This window comes from Pongo abelii, chromosome Y (assembly GCF_028885655.2).
Source record: "Pongo abelii isolate AG06213 chromosome Y, NHGRI_mPonAbe1-v2.0_pri, whole genome shotgun sequence".
Taxonomy (NCBI): Eukaryota; Metazoa; Chordata; class Mammalia; order Primates; family Hominidae; genus Pongo; species Pongo abelii.
In genome coordinates, this window is record NC_072009.2 from 19,255,447 (window position 1) to 19,269,559 (window position 14,113).

The window sequence follows — 14,113 nt, forward strand, 5'->3', positions numbered from 1 at the left end:
AAGATTTGAAACAGCCTTTTTGTAGAATGTGCAAGTGAATATTTGGAGGTATTTGAGGCCTAGATTTTAAATGGAAGCATCTTCACATGAAAACTAGACAGGAGAATTCTCAGAAACGTCTTTGTGATGAGTGCATTCAACTCACAGACTTGAAGCTTCCTTTTGAAAGAGCAGTGTTGATACACGCTTTGCTAGAATGTGCAAGTGGATATATGGAGCGCTTTGAGGCCTATGCTGGAAAAGGATATCTCTTCACGTAAAAGCTGGAAAGAAGCATTCTCAGAAACTTCTTTGTGATGTGTGCCTTGAACTCACAAAGTTCAACCTTTCTTTTGGTAGAGAAGTTTTGAAACACTCTTTTAGTAGAATTTTCAAGTGGATGGATGGAGTGCTTGGAGGCCAATGCTGGAAAAGAAAATATGTTCACGTAGAAACTACATAAAAGCATTCTCAGAAGGTTCCCTGTGCTTTGGGCATTGAACTCACAGAGTTCAACCTACCTTTTGATAGAGCAGTTTTGAGACACTCTTCGTAGAATCTGCCAGTGGACATTAAGAGCGCTTTGAAGCCTTTGCTGCAAAAGGAAATATCATTGCGTAAAAGCTAGATGGAAGCATTCTGTGAACCTTCTGTGTGATGAGTGCATTGAACTCACAGAGTTGTACCTTCCTTTTGGTAGAAAAGTATTGCAACACTGTTTTTGTAGAATTCGCAAGTGGATATTTGGAGCTCTTTGAGGCTTATGCTGGAAAAGGAAATATCTTCATATAGAAGCTAGACAGAAACATTATCAGAAACTTCTATGTCTTGAGGGGATTGAACTGAGAGAGTTGAAGATTCCTTTTCCTGGAGCAGTCCTGCAACACTCTTTTTGTGGAAACTGCAGGTGGAAATTTGGTGCGATTGCGGCATCTAGTGGAAAAGGAAATACTTGCAGATGAAAACTAGACAGAACCATTATCAGAAACTTCTTTCTGATGAGTGCATTCAACTCACAGACTTGAACCTTCCTTTTGAAAGAGCAGTTTTGAAACACTCTTTTTGTAGAATCTGCAAGTGCATATTTGGAGCGCTTTGAGGCCTATGCTGGGAAATGAAATATCTTCACCTAAAAACTAGACAGAAGCATTCTCAGAAACTTCTTCACGATATGTGCATTCAACTCACAGAGTTGAAACTTTCTTTTCATAGAACACTTTTGAAACACACTTTTTGTAGAGTCTGCAACTGCATATCTGGAGCGCTTTGAGGCCTATGCTTGAAAAGGAAATATCTTCACATGAACACTAGACAGAAGCATTCTCAGAAACTTCTTTGTGATGTGAGCATTCAACTCACAGAGTTGAACCTTCCTTTTGATAGAACAGTTTGGAAACACCCTTTTTAGAAAATCTGCAAGTGGATATTTCGAGCTTTTGGAGGCCTATGCTGGAAAAGAAAATATCTTCACATAAACCCTAGACAGAACCATTCTCAGAAACTTCAGTTTGACGTGTGCATTTAACTCACAGTCTTCAACGTTCATTTTGATAGAACATTTTGGAAACACTCCTTTTGTGGAGTGTGCCAGGGCTTATTGTGAGCGCTTTGAGACCTATGTTAGAAAAGGAAATGTCTTCTTATAGAAACTAGACAGCAGCATTCTCAGAAACTTCCTCGTGATGAGTGAATTCTACTCACAGAGCTGAACATTCCTTTGGATAGAACAGTTTTGAAACACTGTTTTTGTATAGTCTGCAAGTGGATAATTGGAGCGCTTTGAGGCCTGTGCTGGAAAACGAAATATCTTCACATAAAAACCAGACAGAAGCATTCTCAGAAACTTTTTCTCATGTGCATATTCAACTCACCGTGTTGAACCTGCCTTTTGATAGAGCAGTTTTGAAACACTCTTTTTCTAGAATCTGCAAGTGTATATTGGAGTGCTAAGAGGCCAACAATGGGAAAGGAAATATCTTCCCATGAGAACTAGACGGAAGCATTCTCAGAAACTTCCGTGTGCTTTATGCGTTTAACTCACATAGTGCAATCTTCCTTTAGATAGCGCTTTTTTGAAACACTCTTTTTGTAGAATTTGCTAGTGGATGTTTGGGGCTATTTGAGGCGTGTGCTGCAAAAGGAAATATCTTCACATAAAAAGTAGACAGAAGCATTCTCAGAAACTTCTTTGTCACGACTTCATTCAACTCACAGACTTGAAACTTCCTTTTGAAAGAGGAGTTTTGAAACACTCTTTTTGTAGAATCTGCAAGTGGATATTTGGAGCGCTTTGAGGCCTATGCTGGGAAGTGATATATCTTCACCTAAAAACTGGACAGAAGCATTCTCAGAAACTTCTTTCTGAGGAGTGCATTCAACTCACAGAGTCGAACCTTCCTATTGATAGAGAAGTTTGGAAACACCCTTTTTGTAGAATTTGCAGGTGAATATTTGGAGCGATTTGAGAAATATGCTTGAAATGGAAACATCTTCACATGAAAACTAGACGGAAGAACTCTCAGAAACCTCTTCGTAATGAGTGCTTTCAACTCACAGAGTTGAAGCTTCTTTTCCAAAAAGCAGTTTTGAAACACTTTTCTTTAGAATCTGGAAGTGGATATTTGGAGCGCTTTGAGGCCTATTCTGGGAAGTGAAATATCTTCACCTAAACACTAGACTGAAGCTTTCTCAGAAACTTCTTCACGATATGTGTATTCACCTCACAGCTTTGAACCTTTCTTTTCATAGAGCAGTTTTGAAACACACTTTTTGTAGAATCTGCAACGGCATATTTGGAGCGCTTTGAGGCGTATGCTTGAAAAGGAAATATTTTCACATAAACGCTAGACAGAAGCATTCTCAGAAACTTCTTTCTGATGTGTGCATTCAACACACAGAGTTGAACCTGCCTTTTGATAGAGGAGTTTGGAAACACCCTTTTTGTAAAATCTGCAAGTTGATATTTGGAGCTATTTGAGGCCTATGCTGTAAAAGAAAATATTTTCACATAAACACTAGACAGAAGACGTCTAAGAAACTTCTGTGTGGTGAGTGCATTCAGCTCATAGGTTTGAACGTTGGTTTTGATAGAACATTTTGGAAAGACCCCTTTTGTAGAATCTGCAGATGTTTATTTGGAGGGCTTTGAGGCCTATGTTGGAAAAGGAAATTTCTTCACATAAAAACTAGACAGAAGCATTCTCAGAAACTTCCTTGTGATGAGAGCATTCTACTCACAGAGTTGAACGTTCCTTTTGATAGAACAGTTTTGAAACACTCTTTTTAGAGACTCTGTAAGTGGCTACTTGGAGCGCTTTGAGTCCTATGCTGGAAAACGAAATATCTTCACATAAAAACAACAGCGAAGCACTCTCAGAAACATTTTGCGAGGTGCGCATTCAACTCACCGAGTTGAAGCTTCCTTTTGGTAGAGCAGTTTTGAAAAACTCTTTTTCTAGGATCTGCAAGTGGATATTTGGAGTGCTAAGAGGCCAGCACTGGAAAAGGAAATAACTTCACATGAGAACTAGACGGAAGCATTGTCAGAAACTTCCGTGTGCTTTATGCCTTCAACTCAAATAGTGGAATCTTCCTTTTGATAGCACAGTTTTGAAACACTCCTTTTGTAGAATTTGCTAGTGGATGTTTGGAGCGATTTGAGGCCTATGCTGGAAAAGGAAATATCTTCACATAAAAACTAGAGAGAAGCGTTCTCAGAAACTTCTTTATGATGAGTGCATTGAACTCACAGCCTTGAACCTTCCTTTTGGAAGAGCAGTTTTGAAACACTCTTTTTGTAGAATCTGCAAGTGGATATTTAGAGCGCTTTGAAGCCTATGCTGGGAAATGAAATATCTTCACCTAAAACGTAGACCGTAGCATTCTCTGAAGCTTCTTCACGATGCGTGCATTCAACTCACAGAGTTGAATCTCATTTTGATAGAGCAGTTTGGAAACACTCTTTTTGTAAAATCTGCAAGTGGATATTACGAGGGCTTCGGGTCAATGTTGGAAAAGGAAATATCTTCACATGAAAACTAGACAGAAGCATTCTCAGAAACTTCTTGGTGATGAGTGCATTCAACTCACAGACTTGAACCTTCCTTTACAAAGAGCAGTTTAGAAACACAGTTTTTGTAGAATCTGAAAGTGGATATTTGGAGCGCTTTGAGGCGAGGCTGGGAAATGAAATATCTTCACCTAAAAACTAGACAGAAGCATTCTCAGAGACTTCTTCCTCATGTGCGCATTCAACTCACAGAGTTGAACCTGCCGTTTCACAGAGCAGTTTGGAAACACTCTATTGGTGTAAACTGCAATTCGATATTTGGAGCGATTTGAGGCCTATGCAAGGAAAAGGAAATATCTTCTGATAAAAACTAGACTGAATCATTCTCAGAACCTTCTGTGTGATGAGAGCATTCAATTCACAGACTTGAACCTTCCTTCTGATAGAGCACTTTTGAGACCCACTTTCATTGCCATCTGAAGATGGATGTTTGGAGCGCTTTTTGGCCAATGCTGCAATACGAAATATCATCACATAAAAACTAGACAGAAGCATTCTCAGAAACCTCTTTGCGATGAGTGCCTTCCACTCACAGAGTTGAACGTTCCTTTTGATAGAACAGTTTTGAAACACTGTTTTGGTAGTATCTGGAAGTGTTGATTCGGAGCGCTTTGAGGCCTGTGTAGGAAAAGGAAATATCTTCACGTAAAAAGTAGACAGAAGCATTCTCAGAAACTTCTTTGTGAGGAGGGCATTCAACTCACAGAGTTGAACCTTCCTATTGATAGAGAAGTTTTGAAACACCCTTTTTGTAGAATTTGCAGGTGAATATTTGGAGCGATTGGAGACCTATGCTTGAAATGGAAACATCTTCACATGAAAACTGGACAGAAGAATTCTCAGAAACCTCTTCGTAATGAGTGCTTTCAACTCACAGAGTTGAAGCTTCCTTTCCAAAGAGCAGTTTTGAAACACTTTTCTGTAGAATCTGGAAGTGGATATTTGGAGCGCTTTGAGGCCTATGCTGGGAAGTGAAATATCTTCACCTAAACACTAGACTGAAGCATTCTCAGAAACTTCTTCACGATCTGTGTATTCAACTCACAGCTTTGAACCTTTCTTTTCGTAGAGCAGTTTTGAAACCCACTTTTTGTAGAATCTGCAACGGCATATTTGGAGCGCTTTGAGGCGTGTGCTTGAAAAGGAAATATTTTCACATAAAAGCTAGACAGAAGCATTCTCAGAAACTTCTTTCTGATGTGTGCATTCGACTCACAGAGTTGAACCTGTCTTTTGATAGAGGAGTTTGGAAACTCCCTTTTTGTAAAATCTGCAAGTTGATATTTGGAGCTATTTGAGGCCTGTGCTGTAAAAGAAAATATTTTCACATAAACACTAGACACAAGCCTTCTAAGAAACTTCTGTGTGATGAGTGCATTCAGCTCACAGACTTGAACGCTGGTTTTGATAGAACAGTTTGGAAACACCCCTCTTGTAGGATCTGCAGGTGTTTATTTGGAGCGCATTGAGGCCTAGGTTGGAAAAGGAAATATCTTCACATAAACAGTAGACAGAAGCATTCTCGGAAACTTCCTTGTGATGAGTGCATTGTACTCACAGAGTTGAAAGTTCCTTTTGATAGAAGAGTTTTGAAACACTGCTTTTATAGACTCTACAAGTGGCTATTTGGAGCGCTTTGAAGCCCAGGCGGGAAAACGAAATATCTTCACATAAGAACTAGACAGTAGCGTTCTCAGAAACATTTTGCGATGTGCGCATTCAACTCACCGAGTGAAACCTGGCTTTTGGTAGAGCAGTTTTGAAACACTCTTTTTCTAGGATCTGCAAGTGGATATTTGGAGTGCTAAGAGGTCAACGCTGGAAAAGGAAATATCTTCACATGAGAACTAGACGGAAGCATTGTCAGAAACTTCCGTGTGCTTCATGCATTCAACTCACATAGTGGAATCTTCCTTTTGATAGCACAGTTTTGACACACTCCTTTCGTAGAATTTGCTCGTGGATGTTTGGAGCGATTTGAGGCCTATGCTGGAAAAGAAAATATCTTCCCATAAAAACTAGACAGAAGAATTCTCAGAAATCTTTTCCGATGCGTGCATTCAACTCACCGAGTGGAACCTGCGTTTTGATAGAGCAGTTTTGAAACACTCTTTTTGTAGAATCTGAAAGTGGATATTTGGAGTGCTAAAGGGCCAACACTGGAAAAGTAAATATCTTCACCTGAGAACTAGACGGAAGGATTCTCAGAAACTTCCGTGTGCTTTATGCGTTCAACTCATATAGTGGAATCTTCCTTTGGATAGCACAGGTTTGAAACACTCCTTTTGTAGAATTTGCTACTGGATGTTTGGAGCGATTTGAGGCCTGTGCTGGAAAAGGAAATACCTTCACCTAAAAAGTACACACAAGCATTCTCAGAAACTGTTTCACCATACGTGCCTTCAACTCACAGAGTTGAAACTGCCTTTCGATAGGGCAGTTTGGAAACACTCTCTTTGTAATATCTGCAAGGGGATATTTGGAGCGATTTGAGGCCTATGCAAGGAAAAGGAAATATCTTCGCCTAAAAACGAGACAGAAGCATTCTCAGAAGCTTCTGTGGATGAGTGCATTCAACTCACAGACTTGAACCTTCCTTTTGATAGTTCAGTTTTGAAACACTCTTTCAGTCCCATCTGAAGGTGGATATTTGGAGCACCTTTAGGCCAATGCTGGAAAATGAAATATCATCACATAAAAACTAAACAGAAGAATTCTCAGAAACCTCTTTGTGATGAGTGCATTCAACTCACAGACGTGAAAGTTCCTGTAGATGGAAGAGCTTTGAAACACTCTTTTGGTGGGATCTACAAGTGTTTATTCGGAGCACTTTGAGGCCTATGATGGAAAAGGAAATATCTTCACGTAGAAATTAGACAAAAGCATTCTCAGCAAGTTCCCTGTGTTTTGGGCATTCGACACACAGAGTTCAACCTGCCTTTTGATAGAGAAGTTTTGCAACACTCTTTTTGTACAATCGGCAAGTGGATATTCAGAGCGCTTTGAGGCCTATGTTGGAAAAGGAACTATCTTCACGTGGAAACTAGACAAAAGCATTCTCAGAAAGTTCCCTGTGTTTTGGGCATTCAACACACAGAGTTCAACCTGCCTTTTGATAGAGAAGTTTTGCAACACTCTTTTTGTGGAATCTGCAAGTGGATATTTGGAGAGCTTTAAGTCCTATGCTGCAAAAGGAAATCTCATTGCATACAAGATTGACAGAAGCATTCTCAGAAACTTCTTTGTGATGAGTGCCTTCAACTCACAGAGTTGAACGTTCCTTTTGATAGAACAGTTTTGAAACACTGTTTTTGTAGTATCTGGAAGTGTTGATTCGGAGCGCACTGAGGCCTGTGTTGGAAAAGGAAATATCTTCGCGTAAAACATAGATAGAAACATTCTCAGAAACTTCTCTGTAAGGAGTGCATTCAACTCACAGAGTTGAACCTTCCTATTGATAGAGAAGTTTTGAAACACCCTTTTTGTAGAATTTGCAGGTGAATATTTGGAGCGATTAGAGACCTATGCTTGAAATGGAAACATCTTTACATGAAAACTAGACGGAAGAACTCCCAGAAACCTCTTCGCAATGAGTGCTTTAAACTCACAGAGTTGAAGCTTCCTTTCCAAAGAGCAGTTTTGAAACACTTTTCTGTAGAATCTGGAAGTGGATATTTGGAGCACTTTGAGGCCTATGCTGGGAAGTGAAATATCTTCACCTAAACACTAGATTGAAGCATTCTCAGGAACTTCTTCACGATCTGTGTATTCAACTCACAGCTTTGAACCTTTCTTTTCGTAGAGCAGTTTTGAAACACACTTTTTGTAGAGTCTACAACGGCATATTTGGAGCGCTTTGAGGCGTATGCTTGAAAAGGAAATATTTTCACATAAAGGCTAGACAGAAGCATTCTCAGAAACTTCTTTCTGATGTGTGCATTAAACACACAGAGTTGAACCTGCCTTTTGATGGAGGAGTTTGGAAACACCCTTTTTGTAAAATCTGCAAGTTGATATTTGGAGCTATTTGAGGCCTATGCTGTAAAAGAGAATATTTCCACATAAACACTAGACAGAAGACGTCTAAGAAACTTCTGTGTGGTGAGTGCATTCAGCTCACAGGCTTGAACGTTGGTTTTGATAGAACATTTTGGAAAGACCCCTTTTGTAGAATCTGCAGGTGTTTATTTGGAGCGCTTTGAGGCCTATGTTGGAAAAGGAAATTTCTTCACATAAAAACTAGACAGAAGCATTCTCAGAAACTTCCTTGTGATGAGTGCATTCTACTCACAGAGTTGAACGTTCCTTTCGATAGAACAGTTTTGAAACACTCTTTTTATAGACTCTGCAAGTGGCTATTTAGAGCGCTTTGAGTACTGTGCTGGAAAACGAAATATCTTCACATAAAAACTAAACCGAAGCACTCTCAGAAACTTTTTGCGAGGTGCGCATTCAACTCACCGAGTTGAACCTTCCTTTTGGTAGAGCAGTTTTGAAACACTCTTTCTAGGATCTGCAAGTGGTTATTTGGAGTGCTAAGAGGCCAACACTGGAAAAGGAAATAACTTCACATGAGAACTAGACGGAAGCACTGTCAGAAACTTCCGTGTGCTTTATGCCTTCAACTCAAATAGTGGAATCTTCCTTTTGATAGCACAGTTTTGAAACACTCCTTTTGTAGAATTTGCTAGTGGATGTTTGGAGCGATTTGAGGCCTATGCTGGAAAAGGAAATATCTTCTCATAAAAACTAGAGAGAAGCATTCTCAGAAACTTCTTTTTGATGAGTGCATTCAACTCACAGACTTGAACCTTCCTTTTGGAAGAGCAGTTTTGAAACACTCTTCTTGTAGAATCTGCAAGTGGATATTTAGAGCGCTTTGAAGCCTTTGCTGGGAAATGAAATATCTTCACCTAAAACTTAGACAGTAGCATTCTCAGAAGCTTCTTCACGATGCGTGCATTTGACTCACAGAGTTGAACCTGCCTTTTGATAGAGCAGTTTGGAAACACTCTTTTTGTAAAATCTGCAAGTGGATGTTAGGAGGGCTTCGGGGCCAATGTTGGAAAAGGAAATATCTTCACGTGAAAACTAGGCAGAAGCATTCTCAGAAAATTCTTTGCGATGAGTGCATTCAACTCACAGACTTGGACCTTCCTTTTCAAAGAGCAGTTTAGAAACAAAGTTTTTGTAGAATCTGCAAGTGGATATTTGGAGCGCTTTGAGACGATGCTGGGAAATGAAATATCTTCAACTAAAAACTAGACAGAAGCATTCTCAGAGACTTCTTCATGATGTGTTCATTCAACTCACAGAGTTGATCCTGCCGTTTGACAGAGCAGTTTGGAAATACTCTATTCGTATAATCTGCAAGTCGATATTTGGAGCGATTTCAGGCCTATGCAAGGAAATGGAAATATCTTCTGATAAAAACTAGACTGAAGTATTCTCAGAACCTTCTGTGTGATGAGAGCATTCAACTCACAGACTTGAACCTTCCTTCTGATAGAGCATTTTTGAGACCCTCTTTCAGTGCCATCTGAAGGTGGATATTTGGAGCGCTTTTTGGCCAATGTTGGAATAAGAAATATCATCCCATAAAAACTAGACAGAAGCATTCTCAGAAACCTCTTTGTGATGAGTGCCTTCAACTCACAGAGTTGAACGTTCCTTTTGATAGAACAGTTTTGAAAAACTGTTTTTTTAGAATCTGCAAGTGTTTTTTGGAGCGCTTTGAGGCCTATGTTGGAAAAGGAAATGTCTTCACATACAAAGTAGACAGAAGCAATCTCGGAATCTTCTTTGTGGTGAGTGCATTCAATTTACAGAGTTGAACCTTCCAATTGATAGAGAAGATTTGAAACAGCCTTTTTGTAGAATGTGCAAGTGAATATTTGGAGGTATTTGAGGCCTAGATTTTAAATGGAAGCATCTTCACATGAAAACTAGACAGGAGAATTCTCAGAAACGTCTTTGTGATGAGTGCATTCAACTCACAGACTTGAAGCTTCCTTTTGAAAGAGCAGTGTTGATACACGCTTTGCTAGAATGTGCAAGTGGATATATGGAGCGCTTTGAGGCCTATGCTGGAAAAGGATATCTCTTCACGTAAAAGCTGGAAAGAAGCATTCTCAGAAACTTCTTTGTGATGTGTGCCTTGAACTCACAAAGTTCAACCTTTCTTTTGGTAGAGAAGTTTTGAAACACTCTTTTAGTAGAATTTTCAAGTGGATGGATGGAGTGCTTGGAGGCCAATGCTGGAAAAGAAAATATGTTCACGTAGAAACTACATAAAAGCATTCTCAGAAGGTTCCCTGTGCTTTGGGCATTGAACTCACAGAGTTCAACCTACCTTTTGATAGAGCAGTTTTGAGACACTCTTCGTAGAATCTGCCAGTGGACATTAAGAGCGCTTTGAAGCCTTTGCTGCAAAAGGAAATATCATTGCGTAAAAGCTAGATGGAAGCATTCTGTGAACCTTCTGTGTGATGAGTGCATTGAACTCACAGAGTTGTACCTTCCTTTTGGTAGAAAAGTATTGCAACACTGTTTTTGTAGAATTCGCAAGTGGATATTTGGAGCTCTTTGAGGCTTATGCTGGAAAAGGAAATATCTTCATATAGAAGCTAGACAGAAACATTATCAGAAACTTCTATGTCTTGAGGGGATTGAACTGAGAGAGTTGAAGATTCCTTTTCCTGGAGCAGTCCTGCAACACTCTTTTTGTGGAAACTGCAGGTGGAAATTTGGTGCGATTGCGGCATCTAGTGGAAAAGGAAATACTTGCAGATGAAAACTAGACAGAACCATTATCAGAAACTTCTTTCTGATGAGTGCATTCAACTCACAGACTTGAACCTTCCTTTTGAAAGAGCAGTTTTGAAACACTCTTTTTGTAGAATCTGCAAGTGCATATTTGGAGCGCTTTGAGGCCTATGCTGGGAAATGAAATATCTTCACCTAAAAACTAGACAGAAGCATTCTCAGAAACTTCTTCACGATATGTGCATTCAACTCACAGAGTTGAAACTTTCTTTTCATAGAACACTTTTGAAACACACTTTTTGTAGAGTCTGCAACTGCATATCTGGAGCGCTTTGAGGCCTATGCTTGAAAAGGAAATATCTTCACATGAACACTAGACAGAAGCATTCTCAGAAACTTCTTTGTGATGTGAGCATTCAACTCACAGAGTTGAACCTTCCTTTTGATAGAACAGTTTGGAAACACCCTTTTTAGAAAATCTGCAAGTGGATATTTCGAGCTTTTGGAGGCCTATGCTGGAAAAGAAAATATCTTCACATAAACCCTAGACAGAACCATTCTCAGAAACTTCAGTTTGACGTGTGCATTTAACTCACAGTCTTCAACGTTCATTTTGATAGAACATTTTGGAAACACTCCTTTTGTGGAGTGTGCCAGGGCTTATTGTGAGCGCTTTGAGACCTATGTTAGAAAAGGAAATGTCTTCTTATAGAAACTAGACAGCAGCATTCTCAGAAACTTCCTCGTGATGAGTGAATTCTACTCACAGAGCTGAACATTCCTTTGGATAGAACAGTTTTGAAACACTGTTTTTGTATAGTCTGCAAGTGGATAATTGGAGCGCTTTGAGGCCTGTGCTGGAAAACGAAATATCTTCACATAAAAACCAGACAGAAGCATTCTCAGAAACTTTTTCTCATGTGCATATTCAACTCACCGTGTTGAACCTGCCTTTTGATAGAGCAGTTTTGAAACACTCTTTTTCTAGAATCTGCAAGTGTATATTGGAGTGCTAAGAGGCCAACAATGGGAAAGGAAATATCTTCCCATGAGAACTAGACGGAAGCATTCTCAGAAACTTCCGTGTGCTTTATGCGTTTAACTCACATAGTGCAATCTTCCTTTAGATAGCGCTTTTTTGAAACACTCTTTTTGTAGAATTTGCTAGTGGATGTTTGGGGCTATTTGAGGCGTGTGCTGCAAAAGGAAATATCTTCACATAAAAAGTAGACAGAAGCATTCTCAGAAACTTCTTTGTCACGACTTCATTCAACTCACAGACTTGAAACTTCCTTTTGAAAGAGGAGTTTTGAAACACTCTTTTTGTAGAATCTGCAAGTGGATATTTGGAGCGCTTTGAGGCCTATGCTGGGAAATGATATATCTTCACCTAAAAACTGGACAGAAGCATTCTCAGAAACTTCTTTCTGAGGAGTGCATTCAACTCACAGAGTCGAACCTTCCTATTGATAGAGAAGTTTGGAAACACCCTTTTTGTAGAATTTGCAGGTGAATATTTGGAGCGATTTGAGAAATATGCTTGAAATGGAAACATCTTCACATGAAAACTAGACGGAAGAACTCTCAGAAACCTCTTCGTAATGAGTGCTTTCAACTCACAGAGTTGAAGCTTCTTTTCCAAAAAGCAGTTTTGAAACACTTTTCTTTAGAATCTGGAAGTGGATATTTGGAGCGCTTTGAGGCCTATTCTGGGAAGTGAAATATCTTCACCTAAACACTAGACTGAAGCTTTCTCAGAAACTTCTTCACGATATGTGTATTCACCTCACAGCTTTGAACCTTTCTTTTCATAGAGCAGTTTTGAAACACACTTTTTGTAGAATCTGCAACGGCATATTTGGAGCGCTTTGAGGCGTATGCTTGAAAAGGAAATATTTTCACATAAACGCTAGACAGAAGCATTCTCAGAAACTTCTTTCTGATGTGTGCATTCAACACACAGAGTTGAACCTGCCTTTTGATAGAGGAGTTTGGAAACACCCTTTTTGTAAAATCTGCAAGTTGATATTTGGAGCTATTTGAGGCCTATGCTGTAAAAGAAAATATTTTCACATAAACACTAGACAGAAGACGTCTAAGAAACTTCTGTGTGGTGAGTGCATTCAGCTCATAGGTTTGAACGTTGGTTTTGATAGAACATTTTGGAAAGACCCCTTTTGTAGAATCTGCAGATGTTTATTTGGAGGGCTTTGAGGCCTATGTTGGAAAAGGAAATTTCTTCACATAAAAACTAGACAGAAGCATTCTCAGAAACTTCCTTGTGATGAGAGCATTCTACTCACAGAGTTGAACGTTCCTTTTGATAGAACAGTTTTGAAACACTCTTTTTAGAGACTCTGTAAGTGGCTACTTGGAGCGCTTTGAGTCCTATGCTGGAAAACGAAATATCTTCACATAAAAACAACAGCGAAGCACTCTCAGAAACATTTTGCGAGGTGCGCATTCAACTCACCGAGTTGAAGCTTCCTTTTGGTAGAGCAGTTTTGAAAAACTCTTTTTCTAGGATCTGCAAGTGGATATTTGGAGTGCTAAGAGGCCAGCACTGGAAAAGGAAATAACTTCACATGAGAACTAGACGGAAGCATTGTCAGAAACTTCCGTGTGCTTTATGCCTTCAACTCAAATAGTGGAATCTTCCTTTTGATAGCACAGTTTTGAAACACTCCTTTTGTAGAATTTGCTAGTGGATGTTTGGAGCGATTTGAGGCCTATGCTGGAAAAGGAAATATCTTCACATAAAAACTAGAGAGAAGCGTTCTCAGAAACTTCTTTATGATGAGTGCATTGAACTCACAGCCTTGAACCTTCCTTTTGGAAGAGCAGTTTTGAAACACTCTTTTTGTAGAATCTGCAAGTGGATATTTAGAGCGCTTTGAAGCCTATGCTGGGAAATGAAATATCTTCACCTAAAACGTAGACCGTAGCATTCTCTGAAGCTTCTTCACGATGCGTGCATTCAACTCACAGAGTTGAATCTCATTTTGATAGAGCAGTTTGGAAACACTCTTTTTGTAAAATCTGCAAGTGGATATTACGAGGGCTTCGGGTCAATGTTGGAAAAGGAAATATCTTCACATGAAAACTAGACAGAAGCATTCTCAGAAACTTCTTGGTGATGAGTGCATTCAACTCACAGACTTGAACCTTCCTTTACAAAGAGCAGTTTAGAAACACAGTTTTTGTAGAATCTGAAAGTGGATATTTGGAGCGCTTTGAGGCGAGGCTGGGAAATGAAATATCTTCACCTAAAAACTAGACAGAAGCATTCTCAGAGACTTC